The sequence below is a fragment of the Fukomys damarensis genome, unplaced genomic scaffold, assembly GCF_012274545.1.
Source record: "Fukomys damarensis isolate Sample0158 unplaced genomic scaffold, DMR_v1.0_HiC HiC_scaffold_15, whole genome shotgun sequence".
NCBI classification, from domain to species: domain Eukaryota; kingdom Metazoa; phylum Chordata; class Mammalia; order Rodentia; family Bathyergidae; genus Fukomys; species Fukomys damarensis.
The window spans coordinates 3,191,817-3,203,082 of record NW_022900927.1 but is presented as its reverse complement, the minus strand read 5'-3'; the positions used below and the strand labels follow the sequence as shown (position 1 = coordinate 3,203,082).

At 44.6% G+C, this 11,266-nt stretch overlaps 1 pseudogene; it reads left to right on the top strand.

The window, feature by feature from the left end:
* Positions 1-4,208, top strand: part of LOC104865478 — a 28,925-nt pseudogene extending 24,717 nt beyond the window's left edge.
* The last annotated feature ends 7,058 nt before the right edge of the window (positions 4,209-11,266 follow it).

The window sequence follows — 11,266 nt, the reverse complement described above, 5'->3', positions numbered from 1 at the left end:
AACTGGAAGTCTGTCCTTGTGTCTTGCTTAAGTGTTTTTTCATTTTTTTTTTTGTTGTTGTTGTCGGGCTGTCCTTGGTTTAATCTCTGGGTTATCACCCAAATCTTCCTGATACAGTTGTGCTCTAGCTTCTGTGTCTCTAACGACCCACAGACATTCTCATCTTCATAACATCAGAGAGAACAGCTCATCAAATCAACGGCAATGCTTTACCCCAACTGATACAATCAGCAACACATTAAGATCAAGCACAACTTGGACACTGACCACCTGTGGTAGTCACTAGTCTATCACCCTTAAATCATTTGAATTAAATTGAAATCAAGAAGCAGTCCAGAACATGTCTGCAGTGAACAAAATTTCAGTATAGTGTATTTACCATTTAATGGCCCAGACAGAGTGAGGATGCAAGACCCCTGATCTCAGTTAGCTGATGGCTGAACTCCATGACGCTGACTGACCTCTGGCTGCAAGGACCAGATTGAGTTCCCCATCCTTCTGAATGGTTGAACTCCATCACGTTCTATTACAGGTTTCCCACGCCCTTTCTTTAAAGATGTTAAAAGTTGGGAACTCAGAAAAATACCCTTGATGACCACCTCTGTCTCTGCAGAGTGGGTCCAAAGACTGGCACAGTCAGAAGGTCTGAGAGTGCAGGGGTAGGGGCTTATGGGGATTCAGGGGCACCCATGCAGCTACCTTCTTGGTGCTTGAGCGATGGTGGCTGGGTCAGGAGCAGGCGTGATTCTCCTTCCCGAGGTGGACCTGGGCCCAGCCTACTTTCCGGTGCTTGAGCGATGGCGGCTGGGTCGGGAGCAGCCAGAAAATCTATTTTGTAATTGCTATCTTTCTTTTATTTTTTATTTTTGGTACCAGGGATCAAAATCAGGTCCTTGTGCTTGGGAGGCAGGTGGCAGAACCACTGAGATTTTTGTCTCAGATTCTCAGTTTTACGGATTGCATTTAGTTAGGTATTATATGTTGAATATCTAAGATGACTGAGATACTGGGTCAATGTTGAGGAGAAAATATTGACCTAGAAATAGTCTTTAACTCCAAGGAGCTCAGTTTATTGGGGTTTGCAGGTGGAAAGGACATTTTAATGCAGCGTGAAGTCAGAGTGTTCTGCAGCCCATCATGGAGCATTAGGACAAGGTTGGAGCAAGTAAGGCCTCACTTGAGACTCAAGCCTGCCTCTGAGCCAGGAAAGTCTTCAGACCAGTGTCCAGGGAAGGAGGGGCCCTGAGCCAGGCCCAGGAATGGCTCTGCAAGACTGGGGTGCACTCCAATGGAGTAAGAGTAGTCAGCTGTAGAGGGCCGCCCTGAAGTGTTCTGTGAGTTTCCCTGTGAACCCTGGGTCCTCCCCTCAGAGCAATGGGGAGGTGTTGACAGATTTTTCACAAGGGATGGGGCAGAAGCAAAGATAAGACCAGCTAGAGATCCTTGCTGTAATTTAGGGGATTGATGATGGAGATTTAAGCTAATGAGCAGGGGAATCTTTTAAAAAGTGGAACCTTAATTAGAGACAGGTTTGGGGGACTTATGGCTGTAAGTGTGGAGGCGGGGAAGGATTGAGGGAAGAGTCAAGGATGACCTGCAGGCTACCTATCCCTGAGACAAGAAAAGAGTGCTAGGTGCAGGCAGAAGTTGAGGCTGGTCAGTGCTGTGCCTTGAAGAGACTTCGTGGCTGCTGTTTCACGGGCTTTGGATTTGTGGGTGTGGAATTGTGAGAGATCTGTGCTGAGACATCACTGTGAGTCCTCACCACATAAATGGTGACTGACCCCATGGTTTTGAATAGTGTCTTCGATCCTTCTCTTCCACTTCCGAAAACCTGTCAAATGCCAAGCCTTGTGGCACATGCCTGCATGCCTTACAGTCTTGGCTACTTAGGCTGGGGCAGAAGGATCGAAGATTTGGGACCAGCCCAGAGAGCTTAGGGAAACTTTGTCTCTAAATTTTTATAGACACAGGCTGGGGATGTTCACTCAGTGGCAGAGCATTTGTTTTGTGTGTGTGTGTGTGTGTGTGTGTGTGTGTGTGTGTGTGATGTGTGTGTGTGTGTGTGTGTGTGTGTGTGTGTGTGCGTGAGCGCGAGCATGTGTAGAGGGCTGTGTTGATCCCTAGTAGTTCAAAAACAAAACAAAACAGGCCCAGGGATTTAGCTCAGTGGTGCCACCACCTACCTCACAAACGCAAGGCCCCAAGTTCCATCCCTGGTACCAAAACGTAATACAACCAAACAAAGGACAGAGGAAGAACGGATCTTACTGTTCCCAAATCAGCCTGTACCTTGACCTCCAGGAATGCACTGAGAAGCAAACCAGATCCCACCAGCAGTGGCTTAGGAGGCTTTAGGAGGCAGAATCAAGTCCACAGCACCTTCTGATGGAACAATGCCCAGACTTCCAGTGATGTCACCTTGCAATTTCTAGGATTACTGTCTTCCAAAGCTGATTAACTGCTAGAGCGACTATTTGCATGGCTCCGGACCACCTGTCTGGAGCTCACGCTGGTGGCGCCCAGGCAGAAAGGACACCCTGTGCTGGGAGGTGGCCAGGACACACAGTGCAAAGAATTGCTCTCAGGCTGGGCAGGCACTGGGGCCCAGGTCTCTGGATTCCTTTCCGGAAACCCAGGGTCAACGCCCCTGAATGAAGAGTCTGGATAAATGGAGGTGGAACAGGGGGCAACGTTGTAAAAAACCCTCTTCTGCTGGCAGCAACCAAGCCTGGGCTGCAGAGCCTGGAAACTTCAGACTGCTTTTTTGTTTTGCTTTGTTTTTTTGAGACAGGGTCTCACCATGTAGTTGAGACTGACCTGGAACTCACTATGTAGCCCAGGCTGGTCTCGAACTCCCAGCAATCCTCCTGCCTCAGCCTCCCGAGTGCTGCAATTACAGGCGTGGGCCACCACGCCCGGCTTCAGACTGCTTTTGAGGATGGGATACTGTTGTGCTACTACTTGTGTCCTCTCTGTTACAACTCTAAGCCCTGCAGGCTTAGAGAAAAAACATTTTTTTTTTTTTTTGGTATGGGGATTGAACTCAGGACCTTGTGCTTGCGAGGGAGACAGCAACACCACCGAACTAAATCCCTGGCCCAAACAAAAATTTTTTTTAAACTACAACTTACTCCGTATATCCTTTTGGGTTCCTAGAAGAAACTTCTGTTCTATCACCCTAGAGGTGAGCAAACTCAGAGTCAAAGTGTACCTCTTCTCCAGAATGCTAAGTGTTACTTGGGGAACACTGAATCCTACAATTCACTAAGCTCCATTTCCTGTATCTGCTGGAATCAGTTTCAGTACTAAACTGTTCTCAGAAGAGGAGCGTGGCCAGGCCAGAGCACGCAGAGCAGAGCTCAAGCATGCAGAGGAGCCCTGGGCAGCCTCCTTGTGTGTATGTGCTTGTGCGCAGCTGGTGTGGGTTGGCGGGTTTTGATTCCATTGTAGCCATTGCTCAGTTTCAGTTACTTAGAGTTTGTACTGCTTAGTATTCCCATTTCTAAAGAGGTTAGTGTCACCTGTAATCCCAGCATTTGGGAGGCTGAGGCAGGAGGATTGCTGCGAGTTCAAGACCAGCCTGGGCTACACAGTGAGTTCCAGAGCAGTCTGAACTACATAGAGAGACCCTGTCTCAAAAAAACAAACAAACAAAAGAAGCAGATGTGGTATAGGAAGGGAGTTAAATGGAGACCAAATTACCATTGCCAACTAACACTGATTATTCATCAGCTCCTAAGCGGACAGACGTCAGTGAGTGGGTGTCCTGGGCTGAAGACGCTCTCTCAAGCATGGACACTGAAGGAGGGAATGGAAATGCGGCTACTCAGGGGACTGCTTTGGAGCAACCTGAACCTGACGACTTTAAGGGCATGACACCTACTCTAAGGAAAACTCAGAAAATTGTTCCTATGAAGAGAGAACCATGAACTTTTGGCATTCCACACATTACTAAGGTTTCTCCAGTAGATTAGCAGCTACACAAGATATGCCTTCTAATCATCAATCTTCTGAAGTGGTTAACTCGGATGCCTGGCAAGAAAATACCAATGTGTGGGAAGATGCAGCCTGGCAAGCAGAAGTTTGGAGGCAGCAGAAAATAGGCAGAGAAAAGAGAGCAGCAGAACAGCAAAGGAAGAAATGGAAAGGAAATGCGGAGACTAAGGAAGAAGAGACAAAACAAAGTCGATGGGAGACTTTCATAACAAATGTGCTTCAAATGTCGTAGTGCCAGCAGGAGGAACCTGAGAGCCACAAGCCACACCACATTGTGTGGATTTAAGAGTATTTTCAGGATACAAACACACTGCTTAATTGGAATGCATTCGTCATGGTGCAGCAGAGCAGAGAAGCTCAGTGCTATAGTCAAGTGTTACAGCTCAGTGTGGCAGCTCTGGGTCACAGCTCTCATAATCTGAAGACTGGAGAATTCTATGATTAGTTAAGAGGTGGAGACAGAAAACCTTTATTATGTCAGCGAGCGGGCAGGCTCGGAGAAGCCTGATCCCTCTACCAAAAATGAGAACCTCCTTATATAGGGATCTATAGGGTAGGGGAGCATGCTGCCTGAAGCAGGGAGGTGGGGCTATAGAACATCCCTGAAACACACACCATATCACTAAAGCAGGGGTCAGAGTTACAGAATGTTCCTGAAGCAGAGGGGTGGAGTTACATAACATCCCTCCAAGGGGGTGGGGCTTAACAGAACCTTCCTGGGAGGTGGGGTGGAGCTTAATGGAACGTTCCTGAGAGTTCACAGTTCAGTCAGAAACTTTTTTTTTTTTTCTGGTACCAGGGATGGAACTTGGGACCAGGCAGCAGAACCACCGAGCTAAATCCCAGATCAGAAACCATTTTGATACATTGGGCAGGAGTGCTGTAACTGAGCAGTTACAGAACATTACTGAGATGGGGCGGAGCTTACCAGAACCTCCAGGGGGCAGAGTTTAACAGAACATTCCTGAAAGGTCACACAGTTCAAACAGCCACAACCTTTTTGATACATTGGGCAGGAGCCCAGCAGCACAAACTTACATTTCCAAAACAAAGCATTCTGTGGAAAAAAAAAATGGAGGCAAGGCAAGGCCTGTCTTATTGCATAGCACTTCTCTATAAGTCAGGCCATCCAGGACATAAGGGTTCTCCCCGACTACCTGGAACTCTCAATGACAGACTCAAAGGAACAAAAAACACTTACAAGGCATTATTTTTCTCAACATGCACCAAATAGAACACAATTGTTTACTGTTGAGAAATTATTACAAATGGAATATACTGGTACCTCTCAAGCTAGTGTTTCTAGCTAAATAAATGTGTATACTTTTATGGTGGAAAGAACTCTTATGCTTTCCTTCAATGTGTGTAATTATAAAGTAAGTAATTTTAATATCTTTTTGTTTTCATATCACCTGATCTAAACTGTAGGTAGAGTTTCCACTTTCTTATTTTTGTTGTCAGAAGCTGATGTTGGCATACATTTTCTCTAATCTGAACTGGCCTTGTTTGTTTGATACATTAAAGAATTTGATGATTTTGGTTTTCAAGAAAATGACATTAAATGCAATATTATTTATCATAAATATTTTGTACATCATTATTTTCTTTTGGATGGTGTACTGCTATACACATTTGTAATTTGTATTGCATGCATAAACATTGAAAATCAGCTAAAGGGACAAATTTGTTTTACATTATAATGTGAGTTTGAGGAACTAGTATGAGTAGGTTTTCCCTTTCAATACAGATTTTAAGAAGTTGTGGTATCTTTAAGTACCTTAGATCTCCCTCCCCATCAAAAACCATTGATTTACAAAAGCAGAAATCCTTCAGTTCTGATATTTCAAAACTTTTGGATGATTCCTGATTCAGTTTTATATGTCTGACAAAATGCATGTCACTTGTGTTGTTGGCTAAGGTAACATTGATTCATCAAATTATAGAAAGAGGAATAATCATCTTTTACTTAAGATGTTGACTGGTTTGCCTTAAAGAAATGGTTGGATACTATGTACAGATTTGATAGTTTAAAATCCCATTCAAATTTTCAAACTATATCCAGCCTGATTTTCTATGGCTTCAGAATTTTAAAAGATTTTACTTTATTAAAAGTTACTGTGTAAGATTTTAAAAAAGCTATCTTTCTTTCAAAATTTAAGATAAAAGTTGAGGGCTGGGGGTTTAGCTCAGTGGTGCCACTGTCTGCCTCACAAGTACAAGGTTCTCAGTTTGATCCCTGACCCCTCCCCTGCCAAAAAGATAAAACAGTTGAAAGTAAAGTGTGATAAAACAAAACCAAACCCATTCATTAGCAGGCCTACTTACTGTTCAGGCTGAACAGTTAGCAACAGTGGACCCTTGACTTAAAAATTCAATTCATTCATGAGGGCTGGTTGTAACTCAAGTTGGTTGTAAGTCAACACTTTTTTCCATAAGAAGTAATGTAAATCCTCTTAGTTCATTGAAAAGAAAATTTTGTGCTATTACATATTTGTTTCTTTCTCGTAAGAGTCTTTTTTGTTTAAGACTTGTACTCTAATATTTTGGCCATTCTTTTAAGATTATAGTACACAGTGTATTAACTAATGTTATTCTTTAATTAATTTGTTATGAAACTTTGCTTTATTTTTTCATAGCAGTAAGAAGATTTTTTTTTTTTTTGGTACCAGGGATAGGACTCAGGACCTTGAATTTGTGAGACAGGCATGGCACCACCGAGCTAAATCCCTGACCCAAGAAGACTGTTTTAAAAAATATTTTCTTTATTAATATCTACTTGTATTACATTGAAATAAAGTTTAAAAAAAGAAATAATGGAAATAGCCATGTGTTCCAAACCTCCCAAAGCACCCCTTGACTAATCTTCACATAATAAAAAAGGGTTGTATAATGTGTGCAATTTACCAGAACACCAGCAATTTTCTTAGTGTAGTCACCAGAAAGTTATAAATATGCCTACTTTACCAGAAATGATGATTTTATACTGTGCTCACCATTCAAGTTGACATGTTTGGCTTGCAGGAAGGGAGGATGAAATAGAAGGTGGTTATTGTTTGGAAGGAGCGTCCCCTTTCATGAGAACATCAGGACTCTGGCTCTCTGGTGTCCTTTCTCTCCTTGGGAGAGTCTGTAGCCCACTAGGACCTGCTTCTGGCTCACTAAGTCTCTAAAAACTGGTCTAAGATTGTCTGTTTCGGTCTTGACTTTAACTGTTCTATAGTATGACATATCCTTAAGCAAGTGAATGTAACGATTGGCTTTTTCTGTCTGGGTGTGTCTTCTCTACAAATGTTTGTAGCTTTGTCCATTTTTTCAGGATTCCTTTTATTTCAGAACTTTGTTGCACTGATTGTTTTTCCTTTTCCTTTTTTTTTTTTTTTTTGTACTGGGGATTGAACTCAGGACCTTGCCCTTGCCAGGTAGGTGCTGTGCCACCAAGCTAAATCCCAGCTCCAACACTGACTGATGATGCTCCCCCTCCTCTTCAGAAAGCTCCTCACCTGCCATTCTCTGTTGCTCAGCCAGAAGCTGCTGAAGACCAACTCCTCTGTTCCTCCACCAGTTCCTCAACCTCACCACTGTCTGCCTACCTGTGAGCCTGTGGACCCTGCTATGGTAACAACGTCACCAACCAAAAGGTCAATTGAAGGCTCAGGCTCCTCTACACAGCCTTCCAAGTCTCTCTCCTGCGTAACTTTAGGCCACACTTTCTTCCAGGCAGATCTCAGTGTCCTTAGAGAGACCTTGGCCCAAGATTTCTCAATTAACCCCACACAGGCAAGACCGGCATTTGGATCATAACTCAAGACTTTGGCCATAAATTAAAACTAAAATTCCAGTTGTAACCCAGTTGTTTGTATGTGAGGCCAGTTGTAACTCAAGGCTCCACTGTACTGGGCCCCAGTGGCAGGTGAAGGTCACCTTTCCAAGTATGTGCACTTGTGCACCCTTCCTCACCCTCAGGTGTACGCACTTGGGTGGTGGACGCTGGAGGAAGTCTCGACCAGGCTTCACCTCCACAGGCAGGTAGCCAGGACCTCTACTCAGGGCAGTTGCCTCTGCTGCTTCCCTCACCTGGCTGCTGTGTCCTTCCTCGGTGACAGACCTGGTGTTGAGGCGCCATCTGCAAAACTCTCCCAAAGAGTTTTGCTGAGTGTGGGTTTGGGGGATTGGTGGACTCTCAGAGGTGGGAGCGGGTGGCTTATGGGCTCCGTGGAAACCTGCCTGTGAGGATGAGAATGTTGTGGACTGGCTGGCTTCAAAAGCACAGCCCTGTTTCTGGCTGGCTCCCAGAAGTGTGCAAGCTGGTTCTCTTGCCACTAGGTTGCCACAATTTATTGTGTGTGTGTGTGTGTGTGTGTGTGTGTGTGTGTGTGAACCGGTCACAGGTGCATTAAACCAACTGAAATCTGGTTCTAATGGTTACTTGTTACCATAACTACAGAATATTTAATTTTTCCCTGAGGAGTGTGGGCTCTCTTGTGTTCATAGGTTTCTGCCTTAAAGAAATCATGATCTCTGTGGGTGACAGACATGCAGGCTACATACAGAAACAGCACGATCGAGCAGGAAAGCGTGATAGAGTGATAAGGCGTGGCAGAGTGGTACAGCACAGGCGTCTTGCTAAACACGGACCAGGGGAGACAACAGGCTGGGGCAGAAGGACAGCTGAGTGATGCCAGTCAAAGCGCGGGAGAGCTGAAAGCACACTGTCTACAGAGAGCATCTCTGAAGGCTGGGGTGGGTGAGCAGCCAGGCTGAATACAGAAGAATAGACTGTAAGTCTGTAAATGAAGCTTATTTCCCTTTCTGTAGCACAGATAACCTAGTCCTCTGCACTGGTGCGGCTCTCTGGGGGGACCCCGTCCAGCGGGGAATAGGAGGTGAGAGCCGCCTCTTATTCGTGGGTCATCAGAGGCCGATCCGATCTTGAATGTCTGTGAAGGAAATCTTTAAGAAGTTAGAGCACATGGCCCAAGTCTGATTTCTGATCAAAGGCTCTTTATTGGCTCAGCAAAACGATTATATACTGTTATCCCAGGGGGAAGGTTCAGCAAGCTTATTGGACAGTTCAAACAAATCTTCTACCAATCACATGAGTCACTCAAGCATTTAACCATAAAGGGACAAAGCATTTATCAGCATACAGCAATCAGTATTTTACCAAATGTGGGGAGGGGTAAGTGGGAAGGCGTACATCAACAATTAACCCTATGCAATCTTTAACTTAACAATCTCCAGGGGCAAGCGGGGCAAGGGGAAAACCAATTTTGATACCAAGATTCGTCCTTTTCCCGTTGCTTCTGCCTTTGTTCGAGGCTTTCCTCAACCCTTCTAATGCTATCATCCACCAGGCCCAGTTTATCTTTAAAAAAGCAACATTCTTAAAGAAGGGGGTTGGGGCCAATGGCAATGGGTTTGAACTGAGGTGGTTCTTTCAAAAGCCTGATGGAAAAGGTGAGACCCGGATCACGGCCGCTGATGTAAAGGTGAAGGCCCCACTCAACCTGACGAGTCCAGTGGTATTGTTTGCCGGGCGTGGTGGTGCACGCCCATAGTCCCATAAAACTAGTCTGGATTACAGTGAGCTCCAGGTCGACACCCGTAATCCCATAAACCCAGCCTGGATTACACAGTGAGTTTAGCCTGGATTACACAGAGAGCTCCAAGTCAATCTCATCTGCATAGCTGAGACCCTCATCTCAGAAAAGCCAAATAGAGTCATAGATTGTGTCAATGCCTCAATGGTAGAAGTTACTTTTCCAATGTCAAATGCCAGCGGGCTCCCACACACTGGCATCAACTGAGAGACTGAACCAAGGCACTCTGGACTCAGGCACAGCTGAACGGTTGGAGTGCTGCACTTAGTGATAAGGGAAATCACTCTATTTCAAAGCAAGTGTTAAACCTCCTTCCTAATTTGGCTCTTAGAGTGCTGATATCCAGGTCTGCTTCCACCAGTCCCACCAATGGGACTGGGATGAATTTCTCCCTGGGGAAATGATGCCCAAGGGATGAACTCTAGAGACCACACCAGGTTCTGGGGAGGCTTGCTCTTGGGAACAGCTGGGCCCCCCAGCTCTGCCCTGAAGTGTACAACTCAGACTGCCCTTCCACATGCAAGTCTGGTTAGGCTTCAGGGCCCCTGCTTAAGTATAAAAGAGTAGGTAAAAGTCAACAGACTCTGAACAAAGCCTCAGCGTGGAGAGCTGAAACAGAAAGCCAGAACAGAGCTTCCCGAAGAATTCAAACCTACATGCTATGGTCTGAGAGAGAAAAAATAGTTACTGCTTTCATGAAGAATGAATAAGATTTTTTTTTTAAAGCCACATTTAGGGCCAGGGATTTAGCTCAGTGGCTCCTTGCCTGCCTCACAAGCACAAGATCCTGAGTTCTATCCCTCGTGCCAGAAATAACAACAATAACAATAAAACAACAAGAACAAACAAACCAAGCAAAAATATTTAAAGGATTTTTTTTTCTCACTCAGTTTGTTGGTACATTTTAGGTATACAATACAGCTACATTCATCATTGGGATCTTGTACCTTTACATGACAGGTCTTGGTTCTCATGTTTTCCCCTTGTCCCTGCTAATATGTGTATCTCACAAATGACTCAAATTGAGCACATACAAAGATACAAATCAATACAGCTATTTTATTTATTTATTTATTATTATTATCTTTTTGGAACTGGGAATCAAACTCGGGTCCTTGCACTTGCGAGGCAGGCGGCAGAACCACTGAGCTAGATCCCTGGCCCTAAAGGATTTAAATATCTCTTGAAAATAAAAATCTTAAACTGGGCACGATAGCACATGCCTGTAATTGCTGAGGCAGGAGGATCACTGTGAGTTCAAGTCCAACTTGGGTTACAAAGCAAAACCCTGTCTCAAAACAATCAGAGGCATGGTGTGCTCACCTATAATCCTAGCACACGGGAAGCTGAGGCAGGGGGATCACTGTGAGTTTGGGGTCAGCCTGAATGACATAGTGAGACCCTGTCTCAAAGCAAACAAACAAAAATAAATGAAAGAAAACAAAAATCTTGATAAAAATAAAAAACAATAGAAATTTTAAAAATCAAAAGATTTCACATATGCCAGGTGTGGTGGCACACGTCTGTGATCCTATCACTCGGGAGGCTGAGGCAGGAGGATTGCTGTGAGTTCGAGACCAGCCTGGGTTACCTAGTGAGTTCCAGGCCAGTCTCAACTATGTAGTGAGACCCTGTTTCAAAAAGCAAAAAAAAAAAAAAAAAAAATT